Genomic DNA, 14,519 nt, shown 5'->3' with positions numbered 1-14,519 from the left:
AAACTTTTATGAATTCGTTGTTAAATGTTTGTGATTCTATGCCTTGGCTGGATCCCCAGTTTGTGAACGATACCCTCTTGCTTTATACTATTAATGATGCTTACAGGGTTAAATATTGATGTCGAGTAATCGAGCTGATCAGAATCTAACTGGTGAAAGAATAGCTTCGTCGTAGAAACTGGGTGAGAGTATGGGTGTATCAATGGGAAGAAGTATCTCCCGGAGAGGCGCATCCCTTCACACTTTCAAGCGATTAACTGTAGTTGTTAATTTTATTGATTATGTTCTGCATAATAGTTGTGTACTGAAGTATGATTGTTTTTATATTGCGCACCAGGGAGAAGGTTAGTGTTATCGCACCACGAAGTTGACTGTGTCAACCGTGTGACGTACATGTGGAGGTGCCAAGGTCGGACTTGATCCACGACTTGAAGGTGTTGACCAACCCATACCTACTATTTGTGCAAGGATTACTCCGCCGCCATCATGAGCGACACCACTACACCTTTTTTTTTTGCGTACTAATCCATGATTGTGTGTGCAGCTACGACGCTCTCGGTAAACAAGAACTTCGAGAAGTCGGAACGCGTTTGCTACGCGAGGTTCTTGCAGCAAGAAGATCCCCACGTGACTGCGGATACTGAAGGACTTGCTCTAACCATGCTGCAATGGGTGATGTCTAAGCAATCGGCGGTGGCGAATAAGAAAGTGAACGCTGCCGCGAAGTGGGTTGAGGACGCTTCAGACGTCATAGACTTGCTCGTACCGACACACGCATCCTTGCCAAATAAGCAAGGCTTTCCTCGTCGTAGCGCTGCGGAAGCTGTGAGACAGATAGACACGGATCTGCGGTTGGCCACGTCGGCAGAGTCGTTGGAGGGGGCAAGAAGACAAAGGCACAAAAACCGGTCACCACTCAACGTAACACGAAGTCCACCACCGCACCTGAGGAGGTGATAGACATGACGGTTGCCGCACCGCAGCCCAAGAGAAAAAAATACCCAAAAGGGGCCCCTGACCTTCACCAATTCCAGGTTGTACGAGGACCTTTCGGCCCTTGATCATAGTCCACTAAGCCAACTGGGCGCGGCGGACCTGGAGAAGCTGGTCTTGATAGGCCAACGCGCCTAGCTCGGGGGATTGCGGCAACCTGAGGGATCCAGCTTAGACGTGCGTAGTCCGTTCGGTCTAGCTGCGACTAGGGCGGTGAAGATGGTGTTCAACTTGCTGGATGCGGAGCAGGAAGTCATGGAGGAGCGGCGCCTACTTGCCGAATTGACGGAGCATGAGCGCAATCATGCAACAAAGGTTCTGCTGTTGGAGAATGACTTGGCTAATGCCAGGGCCAAGTTAGAGAACACAACGAACCTGCAAGAAGACCTTCATCAAGAGGTTTTCCGTTAGCATAGCAGATAACCGCAGAGAGGGATGTTGTACAGTCGGCTTTGGCCAAGGCAGTGGAACGGCTTGGGAAAGTGAGGGAGGAGGCGGTGATGGAGAAAGCGCACGTAGTGGAGGAGGGTGCGGCCAGCGCAGTGGCAATGTTTAAGGCATCATAGCAGATGACGGAGTACCTGGAAGGGTACTATGTCACGGCCATGGGTGACATGATTGCGCAGCTCCAAGAGCTGGGGATGCTGGATCCGGCGGACTACGAGCTTCGGCTGAGGGAGAAAGGGTTGGAGGCGCCACCTATGCCTCATGAAGTGGTACCGCCCTTCTCGCAGCTATCCTCTGATGCGGAGGTCGAAGCGCAGGAGGAAACTGGTAAGGAAATTTCGTATTCTTCTTCTACTGGTTTATCTTGTGATAATGATAGGTCTGATTCTAATTCGGAGACTTCTTTACCTACTCCTCCCTCGCAGAGCGCCAGGATGCATAATCATCCCAAGGCAAACCGGGGCAAGCGACAAACTTAGATTCTGCGTGGACTAGTGACGCGGCCTGAACAACGCGATGTAATCCAAAGCTTGGCCGTGATACGCTAGTGTACTATCATAGTAAGGATCAATGGTTTGAAAAATTCCTCAATTTATTGATATCATGGCCGTAGCCGAATCTACAAAGATGGCTTTAGCAGTCTGCCGTAAGTACATAAAACAGTCCAAGTCCCTATGTGTTGTTCTATGTGCGAACCTTACTTATAGTAGTACTTAAGATGTTCCATGTTCCAAGGGTGGGCTAGTCTTTCTTCGTACTTGTCCTCCAGGTAGTATATGTTGGGTGCAACGATCTCGACGACTTTATATGGTCTGTCCCATCTCGGGCGTAATCCGGTGACCTTTGTTTGAACCTTCTTGAGGACCCAGTCACCGAGCTGAAGTGTTCTGCTCTTTACTCGAGTTGTAGAAGCGTGCCGTAGATTAGACAGAAGGGTGTCTTGCCCGTGGCCTCTGTTGGCGTGGTTCGGATTGCCCATAGTACTTCGTCAAGCTTCTCAGGCATCATCCAATTTCTTCCTAAGGAGGCTCTTGTTAGTTTGTTGGCGGCCTCCACTTCCCCATTAGTCTTGGGGTGCACGATAGAGGAAAACTTGAGCGTAGTCCCCCTTGCTTTGCACCACGTGATGAGGTGGTCATTATTGAACAGTGTGCCATTTTCCGTGATGATAGATTCTATTGTACCGTGGCGGTATAAGATATTGCGCTATAGGAAATGTTGGACCTTCTCAGTTGTTATTGCGGCGAAGGGTGCAGCTTCAATCCACTTGGAGTGATAGTCGATGCACACGATGACCCACTTAAATTGGCATTTCCCGACGGGAAGTGAGCTGATCAAATCCATGCCTCAGAGGCAGTTAATCCATGGGCTAACTATGTATGATAGTGGTTCTGAGGGTTGTTGTGGTATAGGCCCATGTATTTGACGTTTATGGCAAGATCAAGCAAGCTCTTGTGCGTCAGCGGCAAGTGTGGGCCAGTAATAGCCTGTTCGCAGTGTCTTTCCAGCTAGTGCGTGACTTCCGTAGTGGTTACCGCAGTCACCACTGTGAATTTCTTGCAAGATATGTTTGCCTTCTTTAGTTGTGCCGCATCTTAAATTGGCGTTTAGGAGGCCCTTGCGATAGACTGTGTCGTTTTGCAAGTGGTATCTCACCGTGCGTCTCTTTAGTTGTCTTGCAGCATCCTTGTCTTCGGGTAGGTTTCCATCATGTTTAAATGCTATGGTCTCATCTATCCACGTGCCTTAGTGTTACTAGCCCTTGGTATCCTTGTGACGGTAGATCACTTCGACCTTGGTATCCTTGTGACATTGATGTGGCTGCGCCGTGGCAATCCTGGCTAAGGAGTCTGCCCTTGCGTTACTAGCCCTTGGGATCTGGGTGATGTGATAGGATTCAAATCATTTCAACAACGCCGTGACATATGCGAAGTAAGCTGCTAATTGCTCATCTTTTGCGGTGAAAGACTCGGTGACTCTATTGACTACCAGCTGAGAGCCGCTGAATATATTGATACTAGTTGCGCCAGTTCGGAGGGAAAACTGTAGTCCTGCAATCAGTGCTTCATATTCCGCTACATTATTGAAGGCATCAACGTTGAATTTAAGAGCGTACTCCAGTTCTAGTCCCCCCGGTCTACTCAAGATGATGCCTGCATTGCTAGACTTGGTGCAACTGGAACCATCCACGTGTAAGTTCCATGGGGAAATTGTGGTGCTGGTTATGACATCGTCTGGTGCTGTCTCAGTCGTATCTCGGATAATCATTTATGCAATAAAATATGCTACGACTTGGCCATTTATAGCGGGCCGTGGCTTGTATTCGATGTCAAATTCTGTCAGCTCAATAGCCCACTTGTTGAGTCGCCCCGAGTGTTCTGGATTATGCAGTACTTATTTGAGGGGTTGGTTTGTAAGTACGTGGATACTGTGAACTTGGAAGTTATGGCGCAGTCATCTAGTCACAACGATAAGCGCAAGAGCTAACTGTTCTAGTATCGGGTATCTCGTCTCTGGACCATTCATTGCCATGCCAGCGAAGAAGACTGGCAAATCTTTAGTTCCGTCTCGGTGGACTAGTGAACTGCTAACCGCGGTTGTGGATACTGCGAGGTAAAAGTATAGTAGTTCTCCTGGCTGGGGTTGACAATAATGGCACCGTGACAAGGTAGTCTTTTAGCCCCTGAAAGGCTTCCTGGAAGTCAGGTGTCCAGTCAATCAGTTTGCTCTTGGAACCCCTTAATAGCTTGAAGAATGATTCACATTTGTCGGGCAACCTTGAGATGAATCGTGATAATGCCACAAGTCTGCCCTGAAGAACTTCCACATCCTTCTTAAGTACTGGCTGCGCCATGTCTAGAATGACATGTACTTATTCTGGGTTTGCTTCTATGCCACGTTGACTAACGATGTAGCCCAGGAACTTGTTTGTCGTTACGCCGAAAAAAAACACTTTTATGGATTCAACCACATCTTATTCTTTTTAAGCACGTTGAAGATGGTTCGGAGGTTGGTTACGTGGTCCTCGGCTTTGACGCTCTTGGCCAACATATCATCCACGTATACTTCAATCTCATGACCGATGTGCTTATCGAAGATTTGTGTGACACAACGCACATACGTAGACCCTGCGTTCTTTAACCCAAAGGGCATGACATTGTAACAATACAGGCCCCTGTCAGTAACGAAGGTAGTAGCTTCTTGATCCGCAGGGTTCATGTGTATTTGGTTGTACCCCGAGTAGGCGTCTATCATTCTTAGCAACTCATGACCTATTGTTGTGTCGATTAGTTGGTCGATTCTGGGTAAAGGGAAGCTATCTTTAGGGCACGCCTTATTCACGTTCTTGTAATCCACACACATCCGCCATTTTCCGTTGGCTTTACGGACCATGACACAGTTTGAAATCCACTCTGGATACTGGACCTCCCTAATGAACTTCATGCCCTTCAACTTGTCCACCTCTTGGGGTATTGCCATACTTTTTTTGTCGTCGAAGCTGGGCGCTTTTGTTTGACTGGATATGCTGAAGGTTTTATGTGTAGCTCGTGCATGATAATGTCAAGCGAGATGTCAGGCATATCCTCGTATGACCATGCAAATACTTCCATGCTTTCTCCCAAGAAGTTTGTTAGGTCTCTCTCCACTGTGGGGCTAAGGGTATGGCTGATCTTGATCTTTCGCTCCGGGTGGTGTGGGAAGGGTGTGATGCTTTTCAAGGAAGATTCGGGATTCGCCGGGGTCTTGGCTTCGTAAGGCGTAGTCTTTTTCTTGCCTTTACTTTTTGCTACTTCGCCATCTCGCGCGTCGATGACCTTGTCGGTTAAGTTTGTTGCAACATGTACCGCAAAGATTTCGTGTCGGTTGCGCGTGCGTCTAACTGCGCTTGTTTGGCACTCTTTCGCCACGGATTATGATCCTCGGACCTGCCCTGATCCGTTTGGGGTTGGGAATTTGATGAACATCATGTACCCATCAATGAAGGTTCGCATTCAGTTGAGAGTAGGCTAACCGATGATCCCGTTGTAAGAACTGTAGGTATCAACTATGATGAACTTAGCTAAGTGTGGGGTATTTTGATAGTCACATATTTATGTGACTTTTATTGTGTTGAATATTCTTTTTACTTAGCTATTTTGTTATGTTTTATATTTTTAATTAACTTTATTTGTTTTTAGGTATTTTGAGGTGGAATAAAGAAGAAGAGAAAAATGTGAAATTCCGGTAATTTTCCGAGCACCACCACTTTTGGTGGTGCCATGCATTTTCGGGCTAATTTTATGGAGGAGCAAGGAAGGAGCAACACATTTTTCTATCACAACTAAATCTCATCTTTTTAGTTGAGATTTAACTACACCATTTTTCTCTCTTTCTCACAAAATCATGGTTCCCCATTGTCCAAAAATATACGCCTATATTATGCAAAAATCTGATTTTAATTTGGGTGTAATCATCACCTCTAGGTCCATCACTTTCTTCTTTATCACCCACTTCCTCCATGATCATTCAATTTTTTTATGATTACCCACTTCCTTCCACTTCATTCCATGATCACCCACTTGAAGTCACCTTCAATCTCCTCAAGCTACAACTCACATCTCCTCAATGTGCTAAAACCTCATTAAGCCTCTATAAGAAAAAGGAAGTTCGGTCTCTTCTCCTTTAATTCATCTCTCATGTATTCTTTGATGCTTTTATTCAAGATTATGTGTAACTAAATTCCTTAATAGTTAGGGGCTAATCAAAACTCTTGATATGTCTTCGATTTCAAACTCCAATTGATTTATATAATTTTATATGAGAATTTCTTCACTGATTGTTCATTGATAATTCTATTGCATGACTCATTGGGTCGATACTTTGATGCTTGTTTTAGGGTTTTATTATCCTAAATATGTATATGATCGACCTATCGTTGCATATTCTGTGAGAGATAACAAGTTCTTTACAAGTATTTGTGTGAAGTGATTCCTTAGTCATCTAAGGCTACCGACATTGACCTTAGATTCTTTGTTGTTATTCAAACGTTCTTAGAACTTCATAATTTTAATTATTTTGGTCTAAATACTGACATGTCATAGATCAATTAATTGAGAATATAGTTAAGTCGATACATGACATTTAGCAATACTTATATCTTAATTATTTTTGTTCACCAATCAAACAAATTCCGAATACCCTCACAATTTGTGTGGTAGTCCGCCACTTTGTCTAGTTAGAGTTTATTTAATTTCATAATTGTTGGTTGAGCTTAGGTTAGTTAATTAATTATATTTCCGCTCCTAGGTCGAGTCTGCCAGATTTCTGGTTTATGTGTATGTTTGTGTTTTTAAGTCTTAGTTTCACCAATCCTCTGCGGGTAATGACCTATATTTGCTATTTACTACATTTATATAATTGATTCGATAATAGGGTATTTTTGTAGGTGGTCGGGGATTATTTAATTCTAAGTTTTAAAAGTTTTTTTTTAATTTTAATTTTAATTTTAATTTTTAATAATAATAATTATTATTAATTTTAATTTTTAATTTGTTTAAATTTTAAATTTTACCTTTTTTTAGTTTGTATTTATTATTTTCTTTCTTTATTTTCATTCTTACATTATTTATTGTGTGCATGAGCTTTTTGTATGGATACTCGACATTTACAAGCTCTGAACCACTGTTATTTGATCCAGTGATTAAGAAAGCAACAAAGCTAAACAGGAAACAACAAAGACTACAGGTGAACACGAGTAGCAGTGTTGGTGAGGATTCTGGGCCTAAACACCATTCTAATTCAAAGACTGAGTTTGAGGAAGAGCAATGTGTGCCAACGCCTCCACCATCACCATGACCAATGGCTGCAAAACTTAAGGAGTCTTTTATTCCGGGCACAGGTGCAGCAGAATCACCAATTGTGCTACCAGAAAATTTGGGGGTTTACTCAATTCCCCCATCTCTGATTTCGAATCTACCACACTTTAGAGGCACTCATTCTGAGTTTATAACATTATGCAGAATACAGAAGTCAACAACGGTGGATGATAATGTTGTGAAACTTGTTCTTTTTTCTTTTTCCTTGAAAGAGCAAGCAAAGACATGGTATAATTCATTAGCTTCCCAATCTATTGACTCATGGGACAATATGTGTGCTGCATTCAGCCTCTCGCACCAAGAATTTAAAGAAGCAGATCAGTACATTCAAGCAAAGAGATGGAGATGAATTACATGAAGCGTGGAGTCAATGCAAGGGTCTACTACGTCAATGCCCCCATTACAAGTTTGATCTCAACACTCAAATGTAGTACTTCTATGAAGGACTGGATTCACTCAACAGGCAAAAACTTGACTCATCTTGTGGAGGAAATTGGTGGAATCAGACTGGAGCTGAAGCTAAGCAAATTGTGGAGAATCAAGAAGAGAATTCAAGACAGTTTCAGTCCAGAGACCGATCTATAGGTGCCAGCAGAAGATCCTTAAATGCTATTACCATAGATGGAGCCATAGAGAAGATATTGAGTTCTATGGAGAATGACATTGCCTTAATTGCTAGTGCTATGGAGGTGAATAAGAAAGCTACCATTGCCACATCTCAAGTGGTTTGTACTATTTGCTCAGCTAAGAACCACATTGTAGAAGATTGTCCTAAGTGCAGATCAGTTGAGGAAGACACCCAAGAAGAGGATGTCAATTTTGTTTATAGGCAACCCAACACATATAATAGGAATAGAGATCATCCATTCCTTAGCTACCGAAGCAATAATGTGCTCAATCCTCCAACTACTCCACCTGGATTCCAACAAAGACAACATGTAGGGGATGTGCAGAATTTGGCCAAAGAGATTAACATGAACTTTAACTTTGGAAGCTATGATGCAACAAATGATGTTTGATAGCGAAAAGGAAAGAGAGAAAAGCAGTGCATTTCGCCAAGAGATCAAGTCCACCACTTAGCAACAAGGAAAGACAATTGACTTGTTAGAGCACCAAGTGAGCCAAATCTAACAAACTCTTGCACAAGTCAACCCAGGATGACTTCCCAGCAACACTCTTCCTAATCTTAAGGGTCATCATGAAGTCAATGCAATGGTTTTGAAAAGCGGGAAGGTGGTGGATGCAGCTCCAGTGGTCAAGAAGCCAAGAAGAAAGTGGAAGAACCTGTATTAGAGAAGATTGTGCCTGACGAACAAACTCAATCCGTTGAGGAATTCTCTCAACCTGTTGAGAATGCACCTGGGACAAACATTGAGTCAAAACTGAAACCAGCCCTGGTATGTCCCTTAACCTCACCTTTGATTATCACTAATGTGTCTTTTCCTAGCAGGTTACAAAAACAAATGAAGGAGGAATGAGACAAGGAGATCCTAAACGTCTTCAAAAAGGTTGGAGTGAATATTCCATTGTTGGATGTGATCAAGAAAATTCCTCAATATGTAAAATTCCTCAAGGACTTGCGCACTTCAAAGAGAAAATTCAAAGGAACCGAAATATTTGCCTTGAGTGAGAGGGTGTCAGCTGTGCTACAAAGAAAGTTACCACCAAAGTTAGGTGATCCGGGACGTTTCACTATTCCTTGCACTATTGGTGATAACAGGTTTGCTGGTGCTCTTCTTAATTTAGGTGCTTCCATAAATTTAATGTCATATGTTGTGTATGATAGAATGAATATGGGAGAACTTTTGCCTACTCGGATAACCATTAAACTTGCGGATCGATCTAAGTGTTACTCTAGAGATATTATAGAAGATGTGCTATTGCAGGTTGGTGATTTGATTTTTCCAGCGGATTTCTTTGTATTAGAGATGGAAGGTGAACAAGTGCCCTCTGAGATACCATTGATTCTTGGTAGACTATTCTTGAGAACAACTCGCACTAAAATTGATTGTTATGAATGTTCACTTAGCATGGAAATAGCTGGAGAAAAGATCAAATTCAACATCTTTGAATCCCTCAAGCACCCAAATACTGATGATATGTACTCTTGTTGTTCTATTGATGTTTTTGAGAGTTTTGTGCAGGAGTTCATTCAGTACTCATTGGAAGAGGATCCCTTGCGAAGTCATGGAAATGACTGGTAAAAAAAAAGTTTTAGCACAACCGGTTCAATCTATTGAGGAAATTCCTCAACCTGTGGAATTTGAGCCTGTATTTGAGATTGCATCAGCTGAAGACCTTCAGATGGAGGAGTATTATGCAATGGAGGAGGCATTTGAATCTTTGCCATACATGACAAGTATGTCTCGTAAACTCATTCCTCTTCCGGTTTCAACTAACGTGCTTGCTCCATCTATTCGGAAAGCGCCCGAGATAGAGCTCAAACCTCTACCTGAACATTTGAAGTATGTTTTTCTCGGAGATTGTGAAACTTTACCAGTCATAATTTCGATAAAGCTCTCACAGTTGCAAGAGGAGAAGTTATTGACTGTTCTTAGGGAGTACAAGCAAGACAATGGATGGACAATAACAAATATCAAGGGAATATATCTCACTCTGTGTACTCACATGATACATTTGGAGGAGGGAGTCTCAGGGCGGAAATTATAGTTGAGCTTTACTGCTTTAGCAAAATATTAGGTCAGGTCACCAGTACTGTATACCTAAATACTGGTAAAATAGTAGGTTTTACAATCACTGGCTGTAATGTTAACGAACAAGACTGAAGCACAAGTCAACAACTCTAACAAGCTTAAAACTCATACTCTTCACCACTAATATCATTAGCCTGAAGCAGGGAAGCAGTTCTATTACATGACCAATGATTACTGTTCTTGATGGACAAACTGAATGAAAACAGAAGCATCTACTTACAGATAATTACATATACATAATTGAGCACTTTTTACCTGATCAGATCCGGTGGCCTGATGTTTCACCCTTCACGTTTATCTAGTTGCCGAGAACATAAAGCATTGCGCCACTAACACGGTTTGAGATGGTAAACAATGTAAGGAGTTTCGGAAGTCAAAGTAGTTCTTGAGACCACCTAAACCTCATACCCTGGGTTCACTTTCTGCTGTACATCTCCATAACTCCCCAACTCATCCATGGCCTCTACTGTAATGACCCGATTTTTCGGAAACAATTTATTTGAATTCTTAGAAATTAATAAGTTTGTAAAATTATTAAACTGCATTTGTTTCGCTTCGCGACGTTGTCAAATCGAAAACGGAACCGTCGTCGGAAATCTAAATTGGAAAAACGTTACGTTTCCGCGACACGAGAATCGACTTTTACTCCGTCGCTCGTTTCCGAAAACTTCCTTTACGAAAATTGTAGAGCTCGTCGATACGAGTTCGTGGACACATCACTCGTTCTAATCGGACGTCGTACGTGAAAGTTATTAACGATGGAAGTTAGTTTCCGATTTTAGAAGAGGGTATAAAAAGGGAATTTGGGATTGGGGTTTCCATTTTCAGAAACCCCTCACCCGCCTCCCTCTTTCTCTCTCTTCTCTCTCTCTCTCTCCCCGACTCTCCCTCTCTCAAATCGCCTTCGGCGATCCACCCCCTCCGGCCTCTGTGGCTCTCACCGCCACTCCCACGACCTCCGCAAGCCCGACCGCAACAAACCCTGAGTAGGACGTGTCCTCCCTCGCCGCCGTTCGCCACCTCGAAGCTCCTCCGTCGATCTGCAACTCGACGCCGTCCAAATCCTCGTCTCCGGCGATGCAAGCGCTCGGAGGATAGCATCTCGACACCGATCCTCACCCCCGGTGCCGCCTGCGACAAGATTCGTGGACGGGAAGAAGGGAAGGAAAAAAAGGGTTTTGGGCGGCAGTGGGCAAGCCACGCGCGCCGGTTCGAGCGGCGCGTGAGCTCCACGCGTTGCCACTGTAGAGAGGCGCGGTCGCCGGAGGTGGCGCGTGAACCCCACGCGCTGCCACGTGCGGCGGCGCGTGAACAGTGATTTTCAAACAGTAATTTTGTAAAAAGTGATTTTTGTACGGTGAGTGTAAAAAGTAATTTACGTACAGTAAATGTAAAATTATTTTACATACGGTGAATGTAAAATGATTTTACGTATAGTAATTGTAAAAATATTTTTTTAAGGGTAAATCGGTAATTATTATTTACTGAAACAGTATTTACGTTGAAATAGTACATGTATGTACAAGAATACGTAAATAGTATGTACTCATACAAAAATACGTAAATAGTATGTACTCGTACATGAATACGTAAATAATATGTATTTGTACAATAATATGTGAATAGTATATATGTCAACAGTAATTTCGTAAAAACCAAAATTGCTGAACAATAAACATTAGTACTGTTTCGCCATTTGAGGTTTTACGCAACGTTTCTAATCACATCTTATGCAATCTAGGTGTTCGACAAAACAAGTAAGGATTTGCTTTCGGAATTGCGGAAATTACGCTTAGGAAAATAAGGTGAGTAAAATCTCACAATGACGAATCTACCCTTAGCGGAGATTCATAATTACACTTATTTTAAAAGATTGAACTATGATATGTATATGATATAGTGGGTTGTGTATGTGTATATTTGGTAAAATCGATACATATATATGGGTTACTATATTATATACTATCATATTCCCGTTTTCAAATAAGTACATTTATGACATTGACATTTATTTATCTGAGCATGTCACTTAGTTTGTACAATAACATGTGAGGATTGTTTTGTACGTGGTTTTAACTTGAGTGAAGTTAAAACGTGTTTGTTGTCTTCAGACTTGTCTTCGGACGTGTTGGCATGTCGGAACCTAGCCTTGGCCGGGCGACAGTTGCGATACAGTTAGAGCTCTAGTCTGTCAGCCAGTGTACTGGCATGAGAGGTAACAAATGGGTTACCGGCTTATGAGTACACATATTTTTGGATATTGGGTAGCAAGTGGTTGCCCAATATCAGGCGGCGTATTAGCATGAGGGGTAACAGATGAGTACCAGCGCTCATGAGTACCCATATTTTAAATGTATTTGGGTAAACAGATGGGTTGCCCGATTTCTCAAGAGCACTTATATTTTCAGATATTATTGGACAACCAGATGGGTTGTCCAATGACTCATGAGTACATTTATAATTAAATGATTTCGTGATTTCACTTTTGTATTTATTTACGAGCTATAATGTTGTTTTACTCACCGAGCTACAAAGCTTACCGGGTTTGTGTTTACAATCTCGGTGCACCTATTCGATGGTGTAGGGGATAGTTCTGTAGTTGTGGATTAGCAGAATCGACGGACAACTCTGAAGACTTCGAAGTTGTTTTATTTTATCTTGTGGTGAGGATTGTGAGGATTTTACATTTCCATTTGAAATAATGCTTGAATTTTAAATTGGTTTTGTAATAATCCATTTGACTGAGTTGTACTATGAACTCAGTAGTGATACGCTGTGACGATAAGATGATTTCGAATTATTGAGGTTATTTTTGAGTTTTGATGGCTCCGATTTTCGAGTTTCATACTTGAAATTTCGGGGTTGTGACATCTACACTTCCCAAAAATAGGGGCAGCCTTTGATGCAGCTTGATTGGCTGTCTTGATAAAATTCTATTTTCACCATCAAAACCCTTACCCCTAGCTTGCTCTACTAGGAAGCTAAGAGGGATAGCTTCATAAACAAGACGTAGACGGTCCCTTGGGTTCATTGCAACACCACCATACAGCAGAGTTCGATAGAAGTCAGCTACCAAAGAACAGATATAACGGGCAGAATACTTCTTGGGGTATTTGCCTTTTTCTTGTCTCATGATAGGAGCACTTTGTGCGACGTTCTTAACATGTTTTCACCTCCATTTGTACTTTACTTAGCCCTTATTATTGTAGTGTTGAGTCATTGAGTTGAGTTAGGAGTCTTTGGTGGCGTTAGTTGCCTTTTGGTGCTAAAACAGGTGTAAAATGCAGAAATTGTCAAGTGTACATAGAGTAGTATTCCTTATCAAACTAGGAAACCTAGTTGGGTTAGGATTTTTATTATTCAACATTTCTGTAACATTGGTGATTTATATTTATTATTTTCTTTCTTTATTTCAGAATTAAATGAGAGATAATGGCTTGGAAATTATGGAAAGAAAGAGGAGAAGAAGGAAACAAAAGGAGAAAAAAGAAAGAAGTAATTTAGTTTCTGAATAAGATGAAAAGGAAGAAGTATGCAGCCTTAAAAGATGGAATGTTCATCCGGCCATTAAATGGAAAGAATAAGAAAAGAAGGAAACAAAAGAAGAAAAATGAAGGAGAGAACAAAGAGATAATTCTGAAGAATGCATGTGGTTTAGAAGAAGGGAGAATGCATGTGACCAACAAAGATGATCATCATTCAATCGAGAAGGAAAGAAAAGAAAAAAAAGGAAATACATGGATCAGCCCATTCAAAACCCTAGCAGCCCCTCCTCTCCTCCTTCCTCTATAAAAGGCATGGCCTCCCTCACAATTCACGATCTCCATTCTCTTACAAACAAAGCCGAATTGCTGCCTAAATACATCCAGAAAATTCAAGCCAAAAACCTTCATCCATCATCATCATGCCGTGCTCATCTTCCTCCTCCACCAATTCGAATTCATCTTCCTCCATCCTTCAAGGTTTTCTAATGTGTGATTCATCCATGGCTTGTAATCTTTCTTTTTATTTTCTGTAAATTTCGAATTCATTGTATGAATCATTGGATGTTATTTTCGGTTTCATATATGAAGAACATAAATTCAGACTTCTTTGGTTTTATGTTTTGATTGTATGAACTCATGAAATATGTGTCTATGCCGTGTATAATAGCTATGAGCAGTAGGTTTTCGAAATTAATTTAGGTTTTATTTCAATTAATTCCTTGAACTTGTGCATCTAAATCAATGCTTGAGGAAGCCAAGGCCATGGTTCTCGTAGGGTTGCGATTTAATTCACCAAAGTGTTCATTGATTGAATATGCGCTTCGTGTTTCAATTATTGATACTTATATAGGGCTGTGATAGTTCTAGGAATTTGCATGCTTAATCAAGATGAGTGACGCCATGCTTGTGTAACATGTCTCCAATTCGACTTAATGTGCTTATGTGCTACTTTGTTGTTTAACTAGACGCTTCGTTATGTTGAACTCTCTTTAGCATATGTTTAGGATTGAACGCTTCGTTGATTC

Source organism: Argentina anserina, chromosome 2 (genome assembly GCF_933775445.1).
Source record: "Argentina anserina chromosome 2, drPotAnse1.1, whole genome shotgun sequence".
In the NCBI taxonomy this organism is placed as follows: domain Eukaryota; kingdom Viridiplantae; phylum Streptophyta; class Magnoliopsida; order Rosales; family Rosaceae; genus Argentina; species Argentina anserina.
The sequence above is the reverse complement of the archived record's forward strand: the minus strand, read 5'-3'. Positions refer to the sequence as shown.